This window comes from Kogia breviceps, chromosome 1 (assembly GCF_026419965.1).
Source record: "Kogia breviceps isolate mKogBre1 chromosome 1, mKogBre1 haplotype 1, whole genome shotgun sequence".
NCBI lineage: Eukaryota > Metazoa > Chordata > Mammalia > Artiodactyla > Physeteridae > Kogia > Kogia breviceps.
In genome coordinates, this window is record NC_081310.1 from 129,119,285 (window position 1) to 129,144,384 (window position 25,100).

The following is a 25,100-nucleotide window of genomic DNA, read 5'->3' on the forward strand; positions in this document are numbered from 1 at the left end:
ATTGCTAAATAATATTCCATTGTACAGATCTGCCAGATTTTGTTTATTCATTCATCAGTTGATGGACATTTTGAGTTGTTTCCACTTTTCTGGCCATTTGTGTAATGCTCCTATGAACATGTATGTACAAGTTTTTGCATGGATCTAGGTTTTTATTTCCCTTGGATATGTATCTAAGAGTGGTATTGCTTTGATTAACATTTCAGTGAAGTGTTAAACTGTTTTCCAAAGTGGCTGGCCCATTTTACATTCCTACCAGCAAAATGTGAAGAGTAATTTCTCTGCATCCTAGCTAACATTTGTTATTGTCTGTCTTTGATTATAACCATCCTAGTGGGTATGAAGTGGTATCTCATTGTGGTACTGATTTGCATTTTCCTGTATGTTTATATTTTAAATCTGTTGGCTCAATCTCCTTTTAATTATTTAGAATATATTTCTTTAGCATTTTCAAAATCTTATAAAACTTTGTGAAAACACTTCAGTGCTATTTGTAACAAATAGTGTAAAACTTATAGGCTTGAAACATTAAATATCTGTCAGTTAGGGAATCCATGATTTAGGCTGGGCTCAGCTAGGTTGTTCTGATCTGAGTTCACTCAGTTGTCTGGGGATTAGCTGATCATTGGCTAACGATCTAGGCTGGCCTTGACAGGACAACTCAGATCTCTTCCATGTGTCTCCTGCCCCCCAGGAAGCAAGAGCAGACATGTTCTTCCCAGACAGTTGCTGAATAGCATAAGCAGAGGTGGCAAAGTGCAAATGCTTTTCTGTGCCTTTGCCTATGGTACAACGACTTATATTTCATTAGGCAAAGCAAGTCATATGGCTACACTGAGAACCAGGGGGCAAAGAAATATGTTCACTTCTTAATGGGGAAAACTGCAAAGTCTCATGGGAAAGGACATGGAAACCTCGAGGGGGAAGCATTCAAGACATTCAGGGCATCAGTCTTCCACGTCCATTACACTGTTACTCAGAAGAGAGATGGATTAATTCTGTAGGTCAGAAACCATTGCTTCACTGACCTCTTAAGGCAGGGCCACTTCTCTCTCATGTTTGCCTGTTTGAAAAAAAAAAAAAAAGATCCATTAGCTACTCTAGTGTTAAATATTCCCCTGGTAACAAAGATTCTATTTGTTTAAAACATAGGAAAGATATTTATGTGGCAAATGAACATTCTATTGTTTGAAAACATCTCCAGGACCATAATGAGAACTCAGGACAAACCTAGATCAAACAATAGCAGGCACTCTGAAATATTCTGGGAAGTGTTTAAACCTGGGAGAGATGATATTATTTAAGTATTTATAAATGTCATATCATCTGTTTTAGGAAAAGTTAATAGAACGTCTTGCAGACATTTCAGGTACCCCCCAAATTGCTTCTATAGTCTATTTCCATAGATTTGACAAATGTGGGAGCAGACGTATTATGGGTCAATACCAGTGAAAAGACTCTCTGCACAGATACAGGATTCACAGTCCATTAAGCTTCAGGTCTGCCCTGATGTGGATTCCTCTGATATATTACTATTATATCCTATTTTTGTTGACTCAGTTACAATGTCAGCAAAACCAAACATTTTGGCTTGTGGCCCAGCCTTGAGCTGTCTATGGAGGATATGTTTTTGCCTTTACCACCATGACAGTAATGAGCAACTGGCATTAGTTTGATTTGCATAATTGTGTGCTTCCAACTTAGACTCTGTGTCAGTAGGAGACAACTTATTGTGATGATACCCACAGCATATTATCTGTTTTGTGCTATCAGCATTTATTTATGTAAATTCCATCATTACAAGAGGTCATTTACCAACCTTCTACCACAAAATCACATTCTCTGCCAATAAGCAGGAAGAAAATACCATAACAGAAGAGTTGGGTATATTTTGTAATTCACAGTTGTTGGTCAAGGAGTCGAAGAAGATATTTTGGGGGGTCATTTGCTTGTTTGTTTTTTTAGGCTAGTTTGCTTTAAGGACTGACACATACGATGACGATCTGAAAGTGTCTGTGACCATTTAGAACTAATGCCGTCAAGCAAACACATTCTCTCCCTCTCTCTCTGACATACACATATACATACACCACAAAGATTATCTGACTCATCTACGATTTTCTTTAAGAATAATTTATGGTCTAAAAAAATATTTTGTGTTCCCTAGATGATAAGTCGAATGTTTTCTTTGATAAGAAGCAGAACTCTGTAATTTATTCATGCAAGAGATAAAAAGATAGAATAACTAACTAGGATATCCCACTTGTAAAAGTACCTGAAAGAATAACTAGGAACTGTGTGGAACCTGAGACTTTGTAAACCAAACTTCACTACTCCGTTCATGAAAAAATAGCCAAGGTCGTCTATGCATTTTGTCATTAGCGGTAGATGAGTCTCCTAGGTCTTGTCCGTGTAACTGGAATTGTAATTTATACATTTCTTTGATACTTATCTCTAGTTAAGCACAAAGGAATGTCAGCATTTAACCCTCCTTCAAGGAATGACAATGTAGAAAAAAGGGAAAAAAGAAGGAAAGAAAACCCAGCAGTCAACCATTTAAATCTAGTTGACACCTGTCAGAAAGAACCCTGACAGAAAGGAGGATAATTAGAATATTGCTTTATTGTGAGCTCAGAGTTCCCAGCTCAGTCTGTATCACGCTTCAGGCTGGTCAGAGAAGAGAAAGAAAGGGGAACACAATACAAATGAAAAAAATCAACCAGAAATCTCATCTTACACTTTAGCCTCTTTGCAGAGGCTCTTAATGGCAGCCCAGCTGATCATTCAGCTCAAAATGAACTTAGAAATGATCTTTTAAAGAGGCCAACATAACAACCACATTTGGAAAACTTTGTAAAGAATATACAAGATTCCCAACTAGATACCTTTCTAAGCCTCAGTGCTAAATTGAGAAATGACAGAAAGATATTCTACCAACCTCAAATGTCTTAGTTTGATACGATAATCCTTTGAAAGTGTATCCTGTTAGGTGTTTTTATTTTTGCTTTTGTTTTCACTTAACTTCTGACACTTTGGTGGGTAGGAAGGCAACAGGAGGAAGAGGGAGAGAATGTATTTGCTGGGTGGCATGAAACATTCTTTCCTCTTGTATAAGCATTTAGAACTTCAACTCACAACTAAGCTTTTCTCAAAAATATTATCCTTTATTTTGTATTTTGTGGGTGAAATGTCTCTATATAAAGCATTAGAATCTCTTATCACTTTGACTTCTGTTTTGACCTCCTGTGGCAAATGAAACTGGATAAGGAATACAGTGATCAAGGGACAGATGCCATGATGTGCTGCACAGAGCAAGTGATTAGGAGTAACCAGACAGGATTTAATTCCCAGCCATTTGTACTATTTATGTAACATTGGTCAGCCTTTTCACATGTTGGCTGCTCAGTTTCCTCATTGGTAGAATGCAATGGAAAGCTGTAAGTGTCCTTTCAATGTGATCTTTGAGACAGCACCGTGATTTATGTTAGCATTTGCTTGAGTGCTTGCATTTGGAGTAGAACTAGGGGTGGAAAAGTGAGGTCACTTGATGTTATTTCTTGTGTAGACAAGTTCCCAAAGGGAACTCACAGAAACAAAGCCAGACAAACAGAGCACACATTCTCTTAGGAATACCTCCTCAAAAAGAGTTCAAATAAGCGACTGAAGAGAAAGGCAAATCTGGCCGTGGAAGAATAGCTGAGAGAAGCAAGGGTCTGGAGACCGTTTCATCTACAGTAGGGAGGGACACCAAACACGTGTCAAAGGGAGAATGCAGTCTTTCTGAAGAACCCACTGTGTACTTCCATGAGCGCAAGTTGAAAGGCAGTGTGAAATGTTACCTAAAAGCCAGAGGGGCCGAACAGTAACACTGGGGAAAATAATGGCCGATACCAAAATGGGGCAAGCCAACTGAAGGATGTAGTTTAAGGAACCAAACCAAGGGAGACCCTTGTGGGGCAGTTGAGCAAGAAGGGCTGAAGGGAATGATGGTAGCAGTCAGAAAAAAGTTAGTATGTTTGGCCACAGGGACTGAGAGAGGCATCTGGAAACAATGAAAGGCAAAATTTATTTTTCTCTAGTTTTCTTTGAAAATAACTCTCCAGTGAAATGCAAACCATAATAACAGTATCCTTAACATTTCACTTTTTGTGTTTTAAAAACTTATCTAAGACACAAACACAAAATTCTGGTTATGCTAATTAAGTGGAATTATGATTTACAAAACAATCCCTTGTAGCTTTTCTGATTTTCATGAAGTCTTACTTCACTTAGAACAAGCCCAGGGCACAAGAAGAGAGCTTAATGAATACTTTTTTCTATATTCCCTACAGCCACTCTTTACTCTGCTTACCGTTTCTTGGACATATGGAAACATAATGGAAGAAATGGAACAGAAGACTCAATGACTCAATGATGTCTTTTCTTGGCTAATGACAAAGGAAAAAACCCATGCTGATCATTTATAATATGCAATGTACTCATAACAAAGATAACATAATCAGAGGAGAGTGGGTTACAAACTACCCAATTGACTCAGTAGGTATCACCAAAATATTTGCAGGTTGCTTGGTAACCCAATTAAAAGTCACTATTTAAATCCCAGATCATTAGTGACTGAAAATCACTATCATTTGATGGCTCATCTCAGTCCAGTTCTTAGGGGAGATTTTCCTACATCAAAAAGCCACCAACATATTTGGCACTAATTGGCTCCCATGGTGGCAATCTCAGCCTATAGGCCAAGAATTGAGTGGACCTGGGAGACCAAGCTATTCTCCCAGCCTGAGAGCTAGTGCTTCTCAGCATGAGCTGAAGGACATTGGTGGGTGAATATGAGAGTTTTACACAGATATTACCTGTCTTTGGATAAATTGAAATGTTCTGTATTTAAGACTATCATATTTGTGGCAAGTTCTTTTTTTAAATTAAGTTCTATTTAGGACTTTCTTATTAAAATGTATTTCTCCTCTTTCTCCCCCTCCCCCTTTTCAGATCCTCTCCCAAACCCACAAAAATTAACATAAAAAATAGCAAATTTTATCATCTCAAAATTAGAAACCTGAAATACAGACATAGATGCTACCCAAAAGACAGGTCTAGGTTAAAAGGGAAATTGTTTCTTCACTAAAATTAACAGGTTGATAGCACTGTTACTTTGCTGGATATGATAGGAACTTTTGTAGAGATGAACAGATTTCTAGAGTATTCATATAAATATGTATAAGACAGAATTATCTGAGTACTTTTCTATTGAAAATTGGTCTGAAATTGATCTTATGAGATAATAGGTTTTCCATAGATTGTGGTATTGAAAGTAGTAGACAAATTCAAAATCAGTGAAGAGCTAGGTTTCCTACTAGAAGTGATCTTGTAACTAAATATGTCTACCTTGGACATTTGGCTATGAAGAAAAGCATGATACAGAATATTGCAAGATAAATTCATCCATTTTTTACACACAAAAAAAAGATAAAGAGAGCCATAGATAATAGAACAAAGTTATGAAAAATAAAGTCTAATACACACACACACACACACACAAATGGACTAAGCGAAGAGCTGGGCTCTAGTTGTATCACTGCTATCACTTTGGTCCAAATTTTTTTACCTGCAGGTCTGGAAATAAAGATATACAAGACTCATTTTTTAGCCTAGGAATTGTAAGATTCCTTTAGAAGAGATTTTTTTACAATTTTCTTTCTACCAATGTCTACTTTTGGTGAACTGGGACATGAGAAGCCAATTATATTTTATCTTCAAGAATTTTAACAAAAAATCTAAATTGACAAAACCTGCTGAATTTATTGGATTGCAGAATTTAAAAAATGAGTCTCCGAGGATCCCTTATGAAAAATATTTAACCAGATATATGGAAGTTTTAGTTTCATTGGCTACAGAGCCAGATAAGAGGGAAGTGGACTTTCTGAGTAGTATTGAAAGAGACTTCTAACATTTTTATAACAATGAACTTGCTCAACACAGACGTCAAGACCACAAAGATGTGATGCCTGAGTCAATATAGTGCACTAGCTTCCATCCACTTACAAAGCAGAAAGATTGAGTTTTGTCTCGAATTAGTTAATGAGAGTAGCAGATCACAAAAATTTCTTATCTTCCACCTTCCTCTTTAACAATTTTTTATTGAATTGGGACTAGTGTTTTGCAGTTTACTTTGTACAGGCTCTCTTTCATTCAATTACTTGTAGCTAAGGCTTTAAGGAAGTGATGTACATATTTTTATGAAAATATGTATAATCCAGTTAAGTCTCATAGGCATTCAAACAGACATATGCTATTTTCTATGGCTGCTGTATTCATGTTCAGTGGACATTGGTGAAGATGACCCATTTCTAGGAAAGTATTCAAATGAGTCATGAAGTCATGGAAGAGACTGCAGTGGTTATCTCATACTACATTTTTGTGCATGAATTCTCTATAAAAGAGCAGTTTACCAACAAAATTTATAAAACACTAGTTTCAAGAGTGTCCCAATGAAAAAAAATGTTTAGTGGTCAATTAATTTAGGAAATGTTGTATGCTATATCCTTCCATTAGGGAATCACAGAGTATAATAAAAGTCTTTGAGAAATCCTGAAATGGAAGACAAACATTATTTGCTTAATTTAGAATTTCCTAAACAAATTTGATTATATATTCCTTTTCTCTTTAATTGCTGTTGACTTGTGTTCTAAAGAATGAAGTATCTAATAAAGAAGCTATGCACCCTCTGTATGAACACCCAGGGATGTTCAAAAAAAAAAAGTGACCGCTTTTTAGTGAGTTCTTCCTTGTAGTGAACTGGAACACTTGTTGCCTTCACCTATTAATTGTTACCATGTACCCTACAGACATACAGTGAATATTGACCTTATAGCAATATTCCAAATATGTTAAGTCAAGAAAAGAATTAATCTTATCTCTGTGACTCCTGTCCTAAACACTAAAGATCCTCAGTTGTTCAGACACTCCTACTACTCCTGAGTTTCAGCGATATTCCCCATCTCTGAATATATTCCAATTTACCACTACCTCTATTACGAGCATCCTTGGGAAGGATACAGGATCCCAGTGGGCTAGAACAGAGCAGGACAGAGGGAGACTATCACCTCCTCTATGGAGTAGTCAGTAATTTGTCATGTGTTTCAGACTACTTGCTCTCCTTTTGTTAAAAATGACTTGTAACAGATGTCCTGCATGGTGGTCTTAATTCTAAGATGGTCCCAAGATTTCCTGCCTGCCTCTTTTCATCTGCAGAACAGTGTCTGGGACTCTGGATATGATTTTACTCTCATAATTAGATTACCATGTGGCACACTTGACCTTAAATTAGGGTGGGTCTGACATAGTCACACAAGCTCTTTAAAAGCAGAGTTTTCTCTGTCTGCTCCCACACCAGTAAGGCAGAGATCCAAAGCAGGAGAAGGATTCAAAGAGCTATTGCTGGCTTGAAGATGGAGGGGACCACACGTCATGGGATGTAGGTAACTTTTGGTTGCTGAGAACAGCCATTGGATGATAGACAGCAAGGAAACAGGGACCGTAGTCCTAAAACTGCAAGAACTGAGTTTGGCCAAAAGCCTGAGTGATCTTGGTTTTGGACACTTTTTCAGTAGTGCAAGATGAAAACTCAATCAGGCTAACTCCTTGATTTTGGCATTGTAGGACCCTGAGCTGAAAACAGAGTAACACTGTACCAGATTTCTGACCTACAGAACAGTGAGCAAATAAACGGATATTTTTTAAGCCACTAAGTTTGTAATAATTTGTTACACAGCAATAGAAAACTAATAAATCCAGATAATCAAAGTTCACCATCTTTACCATATTTTGCTTTTATATGTGATTTGTGATAAATGTCAGTAATACATTTTCCATTTTCTCTGACTGAACAGCTTTAAGTATCTTACATAAATAAATATTACTTTCATGCCTCCTTTTCTTTGCTTCCAATAAGATGTTGTCAGCTTGAAGCCATTCTCTGATTAATGGATTTCCACACAAGTTCATATTTTATGTACATACAGATCCGTCTTCCATCCCCATATTTTTTTTAACTTTCTTTGGACTTTTCATTAAGATATTGCCCTTCCAATTCTAGATTATAAGCATGAGACATGACATATTTATAACTATTTATAATAACTATATTTTTCTACTAAGATCATAAGTTTACTCTCTTAATTAGCCAATTCCTAGTATTATTATGCTGATTTACCTCAAGTATTGATTATGACCTCTTTTCTCATTTGCTTTTTTTCTTATGAATTACCAGGAATCTTCTCCATTACTCACTTTCTGATTTGTGTTTTTGTCCTCTATAGTAACCAGTATTAAAGATTTCTTCCATTTCTTCTACATATATTTTCAGCTTGAACAACTCTGTACCACTCATTCTTTTTTTTTTTTTTTTTTTTTTTTGTGATATGCGGGCCTCTCACTGTTGTGGCCTCTCCCGTTGCGAAGCACAGGCTCCGGACACGCAGGCTCAGCGGCCATGGCTCACGGGCCCAGCCGCTCCGCGGCACGTGGGATCTTCCCGGACCGGGGCACGAACCCGTGTCCCCTGCATCGGCAGGCAGGCTCTCAACCACTGCGCCACCAGGGAAGCCCCCACTCATTCTTTGAGCAGTTATCTTAGTCCATTACTACAATATCTTGAACCAAGGTCTAAGACCCACCTCTCTATGGTACCCTTTGGTATAGAAAATTTTCCCTGCCTGTACCTCATTGATCTTTCAGAATCCCAGCCTTAAAGTGAATGAACAGGTAGAGTTGTTGTCTGGGGTCCCAAATCCTTCATTATTACATCCCTGAAGGTATTTTGTTAACCTTCTTTTTTTGGTTTTCCTTCACTGCATGAATAAATAATTTTAGGTAATAGTTAGAGGGTCTGGTAAGCCTCAGAAGAATAAAAAAATCACATAAACCCTCTCCAAGAAGAAGCAAACTCTTGAAGGGATAATCATCAGAGAGGAGTGCTACCACATCCTCCCAGTTCTGTTTCTGAACACACTAGCCATTCCTGCTCAGTCTCCTTTCATGGCTTCTCCTCTTCTCTCGAGTCTATGTACCCATGTCTCACTATGAGCTCATTTTGGACTGGAATTTAGACTCGAATGTGAAGTGAAGGACAGTATACTTTGGATACCATGTACATATTTGGCCAATGGTAACCTTAGTAAACAATGAAATATCTCCTCCCCTTTTGTACTTTTAATGGAAATTAAGGAGTTATACTTTGAAAATATGATTTACAAATTTTATTGAAGTAAAGTGATTTACAATGTTGCATTAGGTTCAGGTATACAGCCAAGTGATTCAGTTTTATACATATATATATATATATATATATATATATATATATATTCTTTTTCAGATTCTTTTCCCTTGTAGGTTATTACAAAATACTGGGCATAGTTCCCTGTGCTATACAGTAGTCCCTTGTTGGACCTATCTGATTTGAAAATGACTGATGATCTATGCTATTAAATATTAAAGATTAATATCTGCTATAGGCTGAACGTTTTTGTTCCCCCCACCCCCAAACTCATATACTGCAACCTGATACCCAGTGTGAAGGTATTTGGATATGGGAATTTGGGGAAGTGATTAGGTCATGTGAATGGAGCCCTCATGAGTGGGAGAGTGACCTTTTAGGAGACCCCAGAGAGCTCCCTATCCCCTTTTCATTACATGAGGACACAGCAAGAAGATGACTAGGAAAACAATTCTCACTAGACACCAAATCTGCTGGCACTTTGATCTTGGACTTCCCAGCCTTCAGAACTGTGAGAAATAAATGTCTGATGTTTAAGCCACCAGTTTATGGAATTTTGGTTATATCAGCCAGAATGGGCTAAGATTATGTCTTATAGTACTTGCTTTAATTTGCCATTTTGTTCCTAAATCTCAGGCAGGGCAAGGGGTTTTGTCTGATTCTCCAGATAATCCTAAAGAGAGATTATTGAGTTCAAGCATCTCAATTAATACTTGGTCTACTCCAGTAGTATCTATCTTTTGTCACTACGATTTTATGTTAATTGTCTAGTTGTTTTATTTCTGAAAAAAATTAATTGGTGAGTGGTTATGGCACATACAAACGCATATATGAGGTGATTCTCTTTGGTTATCATGTTTTTCCAAGTATATTTCTGTGCTTTCCTCTTTAACTATTCATTCTGAAACTCAAAACTATTATTTTACTTTCCCATTATCCTATAAATGTAGTAAATATACTTGATTTTTGCTTCATTAATTTTCCAGGTAATCAACATCTCCTTAATTAGTTCAACATTTTTATTAATATTTACTTTCAATATCTACATTCTCCTCAATTTCAATTCCAAACCACAAAATCTAAAAATATTTCTTTTTTTTTTTTTTTTTTTTTCGGTATGCGGGCCTCTCACTGTTGTGGCCTCTCCCGTTGCGGAGCACAGGCTCCAGACACGCAGGCCTAGCGGCCATGGCTCACGGGCTTAGTTGCTCCGCGGCATGTGGGATCTTCCCGGACCAGGGCACGAACCCGTGTCTCCTGCATCGGCAGGCGGATTCTCAACCACTGCGCCACCAGGGAAGCCCTAAAAATATTTCTTTAACTGAACAAATTTGGCAACTCATCAGTACAAATTCTCTTCCAACCTCTCTTTCTTAATAACAATAAATAAAAATTATCTGAATATATTTATACTGCTTATATGGCAATATATAAGCATATATATATATGCTATATATATATATATATATAGCATTATATAGCTTATATAGCCTTTTTCCCTTTCCTATGTGGACTTTAAGAATAGCACAATGTTATTTTTTGTTATGTACTTTAATCTTACAGAAGAGTGAAATATTAAATGTGGGCTAAGCTCTAAAATTATTGAGAAGAAAATTACACACACACACACACACATACACACACACACACACACACATACATACATAGGACCATTGAAAATCTCTTAGAGAAAGGTCATGTTGAAGATTGGCAAACGAATATTTTCCTTCGACATCAGAATAGGTTATTGTTTCCTTGGTTGAGTTTCAGATGAAATGGTTGGCCTGAATTTAGGAGGCATACTATAGGGAAAATAAGTACCTTTAAATGATAAAATTGTACTTCAGTCAGTAACAGGCAACGACTGAATGGACAGTCAAATCATGTCTCCCTCTCCTTGTTTGATAGGATGTTCCTTTATTGAAATGATGGCAAGAATCTTCTGCATTTATTAAATTGTTCTTTTCTTTGCTCCTTGACTTGCTTACTCTCTCCTTTTGTCAAAGACAGCTGAATTTACATATTTTAAATCTGTGGATCTGGTGACTGACTGCACTGCACAAAATGATACATTGGTATGATGACTGTTTTTAGTTGACTAACGTTAAAATGATGAAACAAAACAAAATATATTTTATTTTATTTACTCTCATTATACAGTTTAAACTTTTAACTTTTCTTTTGTAGGAAGTGAGAAAATGAAGACAGAAAGATGAAAGAGAAATGTAAGGTTCATTGAATATATATTCTATGCCAGTAATTCTGCATGATGTATGCTATCAACACTTCAAAATAATCTCATAAAATGCATTATTTTACCCATTTTATAGATAAGAAAACAGACTCAGAGAGATCATTTGTTGAAAATTATGCAACTAATACACACAGGTGCTTTTTTTACCAGGAAGTAGACAGATTCCAAAGTCCAAGTTCCCTCCAGAAAGCCACCCACCCTCCTGTCACCTAACTTTATTCCTATTTTAAGACAAATGCTTTTGGGACAGCAGGTTGAGGTTTCCAAGACCTTGTTAACTCCCACCATAGTCCAAGTACGGCAGTTTTTATTTTACTTGTAAGCAACAGGAAATTTATTCCTTGTGTTTCTGATTCATGTATACTGTACTCACAAAGTTGTCTAATGTTTTATCAAAAGCTTTTTTGAACTGCAAGCCAGATGATTTTTTTTTTTTTAATTTACTGGAAGTAAAATGTTGTTGATATAAACAGAATGGAAGTGCCCCAGACTATTAGATTAAAAACAAGACTTAAATCCCTAAGTTTATGCTCACAATGATATGCTATAAATGTAGCAAAGCATATTTTATTGTTTATACTTTTGATTGCCTAAAATTAACATGATAAACACAAGTGTGTTTTTTCCCCTAGTGCTTATCAGGTGTGTGTGTGTGTGTGTGTGTGTGTGTGTGTGTGTGTGTGTGTATCTTCTATTTCCTCATAATGATACGTTAGTAAAGTGTCTACTTTAAAAATTATCAATATTTCTAGGAATTTTTTTAATACAAATCAACATTATATGTAGGTCCATGATTGAAGCTGTACTAGAATACACCATGCCGATGCTTTCATGCAAAGTTAAAGATGTTAGTTTTTAAATCATAGGTAGTCTAGTTGTTCAGAAACATTAAAAGTGAAATTCCTGATTCCCTTTGAACATAGTTGAGACTGGAGAGGAAACAAAAATTGGTTGGACTTTAGTGAGCTGAGGAAATAAATCCCACTCTATGTAGATTGACTTTCTAATGTCACAAGTCAATTTAGAAATTACACACAAGATAAATCTCTTTATTCTCATTGCACCAATGTATTTAGCTTAATCACGAGCATCAGTGGAGACAGAGACTAAAAAATAAATTGTTCACTGTCTCCAAGACAAACCCCAAATAAGAAACTTGATATTTTGCATAAACTCTCTCTAGAATATGCTTTTGAAAAGACATGCCATAATTATATGTAGCATTATAGAGGCTCTAGTATTTATAAATATTTTCAAAAGGCTTTGAAATTGTTTGTAAATCCAAAGTTTATAAATGACTTACGAAATCCACAAATTTGCTAAACATGTTTCCACATTTTTGTATTATGCTCTGTGATTTTTCTTTCTGTGTTGTATAAGTCAAAGAAAATGATATACAATATGGCTAGATAGGACTAAATTTTCCAAACAAAAGAAGCATCTGTTTTTCTAATTAGTTTTTGAATTTATGTTGGTTTCACAATTGGTTACTCTGCAAACAATGTGGTTCAAATGACAATGACATTGATTACATTTCTACTTTACACTAAGAGCATTTTTGTCAACGATTGTCAACTCCAGTAACCAGCAAAAACTAAGCCTTTAAGCACCTCTATACCTTGGGTATTGTTTTACTCAATCTGAAGCAGATTGAACTGTAACTTTGCAGGAGGCTGACAGAGTTTCCGTGAAGCCGAAAACGACTGGAATTTTAAAAACTGGGTTGCAAGAGCTTATCTTTTGATGTATATTTTAAAATTTTGGAGCAATGTACTTATGCCTGTGGTTTCTCCGCTATGCTCATTTTTCCAACAGTACTTTGAAATGATTTCTAGGTCGGGGACTATGGGCTAGGTGAACTTTGTCTCAGCATTAATTCCTACTTTCTTTATGTTTCTATGGGGTGTGTTCCTAATTCCTCTCTTAGCCAGTGGAAGAGGCTATGTTATAAATGGGTAACAAGCCTTCAGAGTATTATCCTACCGTACACAACTTTGCTTCCCAAAGTGGTTACCATAAATTGCTTTAGTTCAAAATTTCACTTTGCAGATCATCTAAATATTCACATCTGCACCTTGATTTCTTAAAAATATTTTTATGTCTATCCTGCATCCAAATAGACTGTGGGTCCTTCAGTACAAGCAGAAACTTGCATTCCAAGTAGATGTATTTTCATCTAGTCGTTTGCTCATTTAGCAAATACTTATTGAGTAACTACTATATTTAAAATAGTCTGCACCATGCTGGCTCATAGGAACAACTGGACACATTCTTCTGGTTAAGGATACTTCTAGTTTCAGTAAGGTGAGAACTCTACGGAAAACCCATTGGAAACTGAGTTGACCAGTATGCTCTACTGAAATATTTTCATACTATAACTTGTATCTATAATGCTAGAACATTTAAATTGTGTAATATCTAGTTACAACATCTTAGTCCTGATGGCTACCATTTTGTATTTTTTCTGTTGAGAGGAAATCATTACTCTATGCCCTGGAAATGGAAAACTCTAAATCATTTTCCATGGCTTCTGCTATGATGCTTTCAATGATTTGATTAGTTTTTAGATGTGTATTAAAATAACATTTTTGTCTTATAAGTAAGATAAACTTAATGACCACTTTTAACATGACGAGATATTATAATAAGGTATTAAATGGAGATTATTGCTCCACAGTGAAACCAGCCTAGTTTCAACATATTCTTTATCGAAAGGTATTTTATACTATAGCAAGAAGAAATTGCCAGCTAAATTGTTTAATTACTACCTCACTGAGAAAGCCAAAAATGGCCTATTACCTGATTTCATGTCATTTTGATATTACCTGGGCAAGTAAACCTTACTTGAATAGTTTTATTATACAGTGTATAAATAACCCAAATCTGGAATCAGTTAAACTTGGGTATAAAACATGCTTTTACCTTTCAGGAACTGTATCATGGTGGGGAAATAATTTTGTTCCATGTAAAACTCAAATTTACTATTTGGGAAATGGAATAACAAAAAAGTATTTTCATGAATTTATGCATGGAATACTTAGAAAAGAGTACAAAGCAACCACTCAAGAAATGGTAACTGATGGTATTTTAATGGGTTTCAAATAAATCAAATTTTTGTTAAATTTATTGGAACGGATAAAGCAAGTCTTAAAAAATTATAGATAAATTAGTAAATTATTAACTGGTTAGGAAACAACTGAAACTTTTGGTGATTCTCAATCTATCATTATTAGCAGAGCCTCAGCACATTGTTTTATTGAAGTGACTATGAAGTCATTTAGTAACTGTAAGAGACGTTTAGTCATCACATCATCCTAACACCACTATGAGGTAGGTAATAAGGTGTCCATGTTACAAGTGAGGAAATTGAAGATTAGAATGAAAGTGATTTTTCAGAGTAAATCAACTGTGAAAGGGACAGGGCTGGAAGCATATTAACTTCCACATATGCTTTCCAGTAGCCTGTCATTCTAATTAGTATTACACAAACATAGCACATAGCAATTTGTTAGTTTTGTCAAAAGAGTCAAATCATCTCTGCTGATCTAATCATTATTAAATGTCTAGTACTTGTTAAATACTACATAACAGTCTTTAATTCATATTTTAATAACATAATCCTTCAGCCACAAGCTCTGCTTATTGGGCACCAACTCTGTTGCTATCCTAGCCACCAGAGATATTCTGAAGAAGATGCATTCATCACTATAAAGAGCTTACAATGTCATAAGGGAAAAACACAAATAATCACACTATTACAGAACAACACAATGTGTCACCACAATGAATTTTATCCCATTATCCTCTTTGTATACATGAAGATACAGAGGCTTAATGAGAAACATAAACAACTGTAAGACATTGATTAATATGAGGAACAACCTGGATTCAAACTCAAATTATTCTATCAGTTTTCCTTTAAACATTGTTAATATACCATGTCCATAGTCATTGCCAACACGGATTTCTGATGCTTAGATACAAAATTCTGCACAGTTGCATCTTGATTGATGTCATTCTAGACATGTCTGACTCTGACCTAAGGGACTGTTTTATGACATGGAATGAATATAAAATATGGCAGACACTGTTGTTTGTATACTAACCACCATTTCCCTTCTTCTTATTTATTAAAAAAAGAATTGTTCAGGTATCTCATACTCATGCCTTTCTGGATTCTCCCTAGCTCCAGGAAGTAAATCATTGTTGATCCAAATAACCAGGGCAAACCCGTTCTCCTTGACAGTGTAGAGTTAGACCTGTCCTGCAATTTTAGCAAATAAGCTAGGAAGAGACATCTGCTGGGAACCATCTAGAAAGAGTCCACTAAAGAGATACACAGAAGGAAAGACTCCGTTTTATGCCTCTCTACATTTTGTAGCCATCTTGGGTCCATAAAAGGCAAACCAATTCACTGAGGATGACAGATCATAAAGAGAAAAAAGTTAAGTCATTGATGATGTCAATATGCCACTGAATTACTCAGCTCTCAAACCACTTTACCTTCAGACTTCTAATGTGAAATAATAAATTTTACTTCTTGCTTAAGTAACTTTGTGTTGAATTTTCTGATTTTTGCCAGAAAGAAGTATAAAAGGTATTTTTATGGGATTAGTCACACAGGATCTTTTTTTTTTTTTTTTTTTTCTTTTTTTGTGGTATGTGGGCCTCTCACTGTTGTGGCCTCTCCCATTGCGGAGCACAGGCTCCGGACGCACAGGCTCAGAGGCCATGGCTCACGGGCCCAGCCGCTCCGCGGCATGTGGGATCTTCCCGGACCGGGGCACGAACCCGCGTCCCCTGCATCGGCAGGCGCATTCTCAACCACTGCGTGACCAGTGAAGCCCCGTCATGCAGGATCTTAAAAACAAAAAAAAGTTTTCCTTTTCCTTGCCATGTTTCCCCTTCCTCCTAATACATTTTAATGACATGTACATCTTACAGCCATATTGAAGGGTGTTAGATGAAGTTTAAATTCTCTTTTTGGGCACAAATTTGGATAGAAAACCTTGATTTGTGACAAAGGCTATAATAACTGGGCACATACGAAACACTCAAAGATACTATGGATTGTTTGTCTTCAAAGACATCTTAATCCTATGTCTGACTGTCCAAAAGTACAAAGCAGGAGTAGTGCAATAAAGCTAAAAATTTCAGTATATAAATTTGGATGTCAAATTTTAAAAATGATTCCATTTTACTCAATTTTATTGTAAGCATAGAAGGCAATTGCAGCTAGGAAGAAATAAAAACATGCAAAACAAATAATAGACTATTTTGCCATGTACGTGTGCTAAACTGGATTGTTTGGAAATTCAGTCAAAGTATATCAATACTGTAGGAGAGGTTTTAAAAAAATAAATACTTGTATAGAATCATTTTTTGTGTGTGACTGTATTATAGATATTTAATATACAAAAAGAAGGATGCCACATAATCTTTGCCCACAGAGTGGCCACCACATGGAGATGGCAACTGGGGGACAACTGAACAGTTACAGTGTATAGGCATAAGTGCAAACTAGAGATGTGCCAGGCAGTTCTTCCAGGGATGCCTAACTGTGTGAGAATTGATGGTAGTGGATTATGAGTGGGCTAGAGAAAAGAAGTTCTACAGATACGGAAGCAGTTGTTCTAAATCTTAAAGAATGCACTCAAGGAACTGCAAATAGCTACAGTAGCCAGATTGTATCCTCCATGTGGAAGTGTGGAAGGAAGTTAAGCTGGAGAGGAAAGTAGGAGTCAGGCTGTAAACAGGGGGAAAATAATGAGGGACTATATTGGAGTAGTGGGGAATGGGCAGTGGAATTAGCTAATTGGTAGGGTGACTATTTAACTTATTAATTGTGTCAACTAAAGTGGAATAATGTTTAGAGTGGAAGGGAGCACAATCGATAATTATTATGAATAAAAGGTATATATGGGAACTGTTTTGGGTTAACTAGGGTGCATAGCCACCAGAGTCCAACTGAAATATATTCAAGATTTCTTTACTTGACAAAATTAACAGTAAGTACATAGTGGCTGATCTTCTGGGGGTGGTGAGTGAGAATAAGGAGCATAAGATCATCTTCAGGCTTCTGGTGTAGGCAAGACTAATGGCAATTGCTTTCCCTCTGATAAAAAGTACAGAAGAACGAACAGGCTTTCAGGGAGAGAAAATGAGTTATACTTTAGACATGTTGAGTTTGAGATGTTTGTAGGAAATCTAAGTAGCCCTGTGTATAGAAATTTGAAATGTAAATTATGAAATCAACAGAGAGATGTTCAGTACTAAGATCAGAATTTGGGAATCATTCAAATAAGATGGAAGTTGAAGCTGTGGGGAGGGTTAATTTTGCCTTCTTTCCCCACTATATACAGCAAGAGAAGATAACCAAAGAAAGAATTGTCATGAATAACAAAAAATGTGTCATATAAAAGAAGAGAATCCCATACAGAGATTCCATACAGGAAACTGCAAAATGTATCAGATATGAAGAAACCAAATAAGGAAAGATGCAATGGAAAAAACGATGAGAGTTATTTCAGGATGGTTGCTAGACAGACATCTTTAGTTTTGTCTAGATGTCTATTCCCTTCATCTGGTAACAGCGGCTCCTTATCTGTGAGAACCCCATCCTTGTGCTCCCTGACTCACACATGCGGGCATACACACATTCACATTCAGCACCAGGGTTGATTATTTGATGCCAGTTATTATAGTCCACTCCTCCCAGGTAATGATGACCAATTCAAGGGTAGTCTTGTGACTTAAATCTATTTCTCTCAGGTATTTTAATCTTGACTGAACTGGCACATGGAGACATGGTAGTGAGAGGCAAATCATTCCAATATCAGAGTTTGAAAGACTGTCCATGAGCTCCTGACTGAGATCTATGGCTTATATCTGATTCCTGTACTTCTTAAGCCCTGGTTATTCTGTTTTTCCTTAGATTCTATGAGTTTACTGGTAACTTTAAAATAAATGCTCTTTTCCCCCTTGATTTGAATAATCTAGAATTGGTTTCTGTTGCTTACAATCAAAGAACTCCTAATGACGCTAAAATCAGTAACTGGAAGTGAAGTATTACATGTAATGGATTCCAACAAGTTATTGGTTGAGTGGAAGTGGGGTAGAGGACAATTAAGTTTCCTCTCCTAGACAGAGACATCTGCAAACTTCTTAAAATAGCCACAAAGCATCTGATTAGCTTATTAGCTGTTGTGTTTTGAAATAGCATGTGTGAAAATGAAGCTTTAATATTGTTGGTATGAAAAAAGTCAGGCTGTTGAAATGTATAGGCTTCTTTGCGTAGTCTTCAATATAGTTCTACAGAAAGGGAAATACGTAAGTCTGAACTGGTTTATGTGGAAGCAGAGAAGTAAGGCCGTGTAGACTTCCCAAGGGAGGTCATTTATGACTTTGGCTAGCAGTTTAAGGTGGTTGAATGTTTGCTAACCATTTCCCTTGTAGAATGGAAAATCCAGATTCTGTTCCCTCACTAAAATTGATGTGAACCTAAAAGGGAGCAAAGAGATTTGGTGGTAGATAAATCTGGGAACAAAAATACCTAAGGAAGGTAATGGAGAAAAACTGACCACCTAGTTTTCTACCACAGACCTCCTTCTGCTTGATAAATACAAATTATTATCACTAATGTAAAAGAAAGAAATCCACTGGTGTTTGGCCTAGTGGCAAGGGGGAATATTAGATTAAGAGTGTTTTACAATTTCTGCTTATTGCTTAGTATTTTTATCCAGAGGCAGATACAGGATAGCACTTAGGTTCATAAATGTTGACTTATCAAAAACTCTTGAGTTTGGTTACTAAATCAGGAGGCACAAAAATACAAATAACTCACAGTTGTCTAAAATCATAAGGAAGTTTATACAGCCAAGGAATCCCCAAACCTGCCAAATAGAGGCTTGTGTTTGCTCAATGCCAACACAATTTCCTGGTTCCTGAATCCAACCACCAGAAATTGATCTACTAAAGCAGAAAAGTCTCCGAAAGGAACATAGTCACCATTTCCCATCTTTTATGTGGCAATAGAGGGCAAAAGATAAGGAGAAGGCTTCCATGTAGCCAACTACAGCCAAGTCAGTTGACCAAGGGGTTCATTCCTCTGCTAGGGCAGAGAGACTTTGCTGTCTTTGACCTCCAGAATATGCTATATGTCCTCACACATGTCCTCAAACACATCACAGTCTCTTTTCTATCTATATCTTTGTATACCCCATTCCCTCTGTAAATCTTTTTTTCTCTTTATTTCCCAAGACAATCCTATGCTTTCTTTAAATCCCAGCATATGAATGATCTTCCCAAAGCTCAAACCTCCCTAATCCCAACTCCTGCCTGGATCTGATGATGCTGATACTGACCAGGTTTCTTGGCCTTCTCCAATCAATAGAAATTGATTAGAGACCAGACAAGAAATTCAAGCAAGGCTTTACTGAGGCACCTGCTGGAGCATGGGGGAAGCAAGAACAAGTAACAGGTTCCCTTGCTCACTTGCTACCCGAGGGTGGGGAGAGCTGGTTCCTTATATGGGGTGAGGGTAAGTGTGGCTTAGGTGTTTGGTCCACCCCTTTGGTGGTGTTGAGTGCAGGGGGCATGTGCAGTACCCTGCTTTTGCTCCCAGCTCTTCAGAAGTGGTAGTTGTGTTTTATTTATTTATATTTGGTCTTTTTGTATCTTCTTGTCCATAATTTGCCTCAACTGCACATGCACGCAGTTATTTTTAATCCCTTATAGTTTCTTTGTATTTTGTTGCTTGAGGAGAAGTGCGAGCATTGCAGCACTGCAGCAAAGGGTCGCAGGTCCAGCCTGTCTCAATGCCCCAGCTCTGTGCTCCTGCTGCAGCTGGTGCATTTCTGTACTTCCATGACTTTTTTTTCTTTTCTTTTGGCTATACAGTCCTTCTTTCCATCTTGAAACTATGCATAACTTTAGGTCAGAGTAAGTTGCATTTCCCTTTGTTTTTCCAAGGCTTGGTCCAATTTCTGCCTTCAAAAATTACAAATTACAGATATTATTAAGTACTCAACAAATGCTTTTTGAATGAATGAAAAAACCAATCAGTATAGCCTATTCATTCAAGAAGATTTGCTGTGAAAGAAATGAGTGTACATTTAGTAATGAATAATTAATGTGAGATTAATTAAGCTCTTACCACATCCTAGGTACTCTTTCATGGGCTTTTAATTTTATTAACTCAGTGAGTCCTCAAAACAATCTTTTCTTAAAGTAGCTACAATTATTCTCCAGAGTTTACTGATGAGGAAAGTGAAGAACAAAGTTAAATAACTTACCTTAAGTTATACAATTGACAGGTGTCAGAGCAGAATTTATTTCTGGGTAGTCTGACTTCTTACCCACCTTTATTAACCAGTACTTTACACTGCCTTTCTTGACCATGAGGAAACCAGGTTCAAAGTCCATTTATTTTTAAATGTTTAAAACCAGCAGGTTGCTTGTGTTTTATCCAACTAGGTTTTTGGTACTATCTAGAAAGTTTATTTGTACTTTAGGCAGCTTAAAATTTAAACTGTCAATTATATTCTACAAGACCAGAAGTGTTTTTTGTATTCTGTCTGACATATACGAATATGTCAAAACAAATCAGATTGTAAGTCAGGCAAATATTACCATCAACACTTGTGTAAAGTTAGTGATTTTTGAATATGTCATAGAAATATTTCCAACAGCAATTACAGACTTTTTTTTGTGATTGTAGCACTAGAGTTTCTTCAGAATTAAGTAAACTTGGCTGTGTTAACTAGCTATTGGTTCTTTCAACTAAACTTTGATTAATTAATAATAATAAAAAGAAAAAACATAAAGGTTCATATATTTTAAAGTAAAACAAACTAATTCGCGGAAAATTAGTTTGAACTTACTGGTTGGGTTAAGCTGACTGGTTAATTACTGTCATTTACTTTATGACTTTATAATCCTGCAAAACTTTCTCTACTCTCAACATCATTTCGAACTAATCTATTTTATTGAATTATAAAATAAATGTAAATTTTCACTGTCAAAAACTATGATAAAAATAAGAGCTGACATTTTGAGATTTTTCTTCCAATCTTTAATTTTTTTAATTTAGAGTTATAGATACATTGATAGATAAATGTATTTAGATAGACACAGACATACATACAGTGAAAGTATCTATTTTTATACATCTTTTTGTAGACACCTTAATTTTTCACTTAAAATAAAAATTTTCCATGTCATTAAATACTGTTAAAGTTTATCAAATAGAATATTCTACGAGTACATCTTAATTAATAATACTATTCCTCTATTGCTGTACATTCAGGTCATATTCAGGATTTATTTTTATGGCCAGATAAATGATAAAATCTCTATGCATCTATCTTTGTTCATGGTTCTGATTATTACTTGGGGATTATCTTTTTAAAAATGGAATTACTGGGCCGAAGAGTATACAGGTTTTTAAGCTTTATATATATATATATATATATATATATATATATATATATAATATATATATATATATATATAATATATATATAATAAATTTAGTTATTTAGTTATTTAGTTATGGCTGCATTGTGTCTTTGTTGCTGCGCACTGGCTTTCTGTAGTTGCGGTGAGTGGAGGCTACTCCTTGTTGTGGTGTGAGGGCTTCTCATTGCAATGGCTTCTCTTGTGGTGGAGCACGGGCTCTAGGCACAGGGGCTTCAGTAGTTGTGGCTCGCGGGCTCTAGGATGCAGGCTCAGTAGTTGTGGTGCACGGGCTTATTTGCTCCGCAGCATGTGGGATCTTCCCTGACCAGGGATCGAACTGATGTCCCCTGCATTGGCAGGCAGATTCTTAACCACTGCACCACCAAGGAAGTCCCAAGGTTTATTTATGTATATTTAATTTTTTTTTAAAATTACTTTTCAGGAAGAGTGTACAAAATTGCTGAATCACCAGAAGGGTATGAGAATGTCCATTTCACACTCTTGCCTACAGTGATAAATATGATAAAAAATTACTTGCTAATTTGAAGAGTAAAAATTTTATGACATTTATAGTTTAATTTGCATTTCTTTATTTGTGAGCTGCATTTTTCATATACCTATTGACTATTTGCATTTTTGTATAATTTGTACCATCATATTATTTATGTTGTATTTTTCATATTAATTTATGTGTGCTTTTTAGGCAGTATGGTTTTGAACACTTCACTCATTATTTTTGTGACCACTATTTTTATTACACTATTTTAATCTAATGTATATATTTTGAGTTTTCTTTAATCTTTCCATGCTAAATGTTTTTACAATTACAATATTTCATGAGATAAAGCACCTGAGTTTTGTCACTGAAACTGTACCAGTAACATGCTAAACATTTTAAATATTGGCAAATAACTGGACAGCTGATAGAATTTTAAATTTTTCTTATTAATAATATCTGTTTCTAAGTCTTCTTGTTTTTTAAATTGAGCTGTAATTAACATAAAATATTATATTAGTGTCATGTGTACAACATAATGATTCAATATTTTTATACTTTGTGAAATGATAATCCCAATAAGTCCATTTGCCATCTATCACCATACAAAGTTGTCACAATATTATTGGCTGTTTAGAATATAAGTATTTACTCAAAATATTAATTTAAAATTAAAGAAATTGAGCAACTGTGTTCTTTAGTGATTTTGTATTGCAAATATTCTGCTGAGTACAGAGATAAAAATAAGGTCTGGACTTCAGTTTTCTGCTCTAATCATTGGCTTTATTCAAACAAAATTCTAAGCAATTAAAATGCTATCACTTGCAAGATCCAATATAAGCAAATCCTGTGGCTCTGATTTATTTGTTGTTTATTTAAAGGTGTGATTCTGCACTCAGAGAAGTTCACATTTACCAAAACATTTGCAAATCTCTCATCTTCAACCTATAGAAACAATTTTCAGATTTGCAAAATATAGTTGTTTTTAAATTGTAGAGAGAATTGTTTGGTTGTATAAACTACTAAAATTATATTCTAAACTGGACAATAATTTAATTAGCCTTTTTTACAAAGAGAATGTAATGAAATAATATATGCTCAATATATTGACATAAATGTCAAATAAATGACAAAACCAAATACATTATAATCTAACTAAATATTACTTAACCTTCCTCAATATTCATATTTTTTTGTTCTTATATGTTTTTCTTGTTTATATGTTGTATATAACATGTCATTGTACAAATGCAAAGTTAAGACTTTACTCTGGCCTAATTTAAGTGGTAGATATATTTGCCTGTTTTCAGTATATACAAAAAAATTTGAACTCAAACATTATTTTTTTTTATCATCTCATCTTTCAGTTAGAGTCATATTACAACAATCCTGTGTGACCGTTGAAAGGGAGACATTGGAAAAGACAATTCATTAGGCTTATAAATACTGTCAAATACTTTTTCAATGGAATATTAATTTGCTGTATCCTAAAGTAAGAGTAATACACCACGAAATAGGAGATTTGGGTCTCGCAAAATAATACTTTATGTGCTAACAATACAAATAATATAATTTTAACATGTATAATTCATATTTAGGCACTTACCATGACAAATAATTTTCTTGAAATTATTTTTAGAAGCAAATGAACATAATCTCTAAAGCAGAAGAAATGCTCTAAGTTTGTTCAATGCTGTAACCAGCACACAGTTGGTGAACCAGTAAGAAAATGACACAGTGATGGTATAAATGTTATTGGAAAGTTTTGGGCTATATTCATCAGTACTGGTCCTTTCCGATGTGAGGACAATAAGCTTAAGCACCTCAAACCTGTTTCCTTAACTAATCTGGTTGGCTGGGCAGGTTCCTCCTTTGTCCTCACATCTCCATGAGTCACATTCTCAAAGCCACACCCTTGAAGGAAGAAAATGACCTTTGCTTACTCAGCAGAATTGTTCTTCTTCTAAGATGCACCTTCTCCATTCCAATCACCATCACTAGTCTAGTTCAAAGTCTTAGTAGCTCTCAGATTATTGCAGCAGTTTTCTAATTGTTCATATTATTTCCAGTCTCATATCTAATATCTACCAGATTCATTTATTTAAAACATAAATTCAGCCATAACATCTCCTTAGTTTAAATTCTTCAGGAAAAACTGGAGCTCTCATACATTGTTGCTGGGGATGTAAAATGGTGTAGTTACTTTAGAAAATGGTTTGGCAGTTTCTTAAAAAGTTGAGCATAAATATATCATGTGACCCAAGAATTTTATCCCAAAGTATCCACCCAAGAGAAATAAAAACATAAGTCTATGCAAAGACTTAGATGTGAATGTTTGTAAAAGCATTATTCGTAATAATCAGAAAATAGAAACAATCTAAATGTCCATCAACTGGTGAATAGATAAACAAATTATGGTACATCCATATCATGGAATATTATTTGACAATGCAAAGGAATAAACTACTGACACATGCTACAACATAGGTGAACCTAAAAAACCTTAGGCTAAATGAGAGAAGCCAGATGCAAATGACTAGATATTGTATGATTCCATTTATGTGAAATGTCTATAAATGGCAAGTTTGGATACAGAATGGTTACACAACAGATTG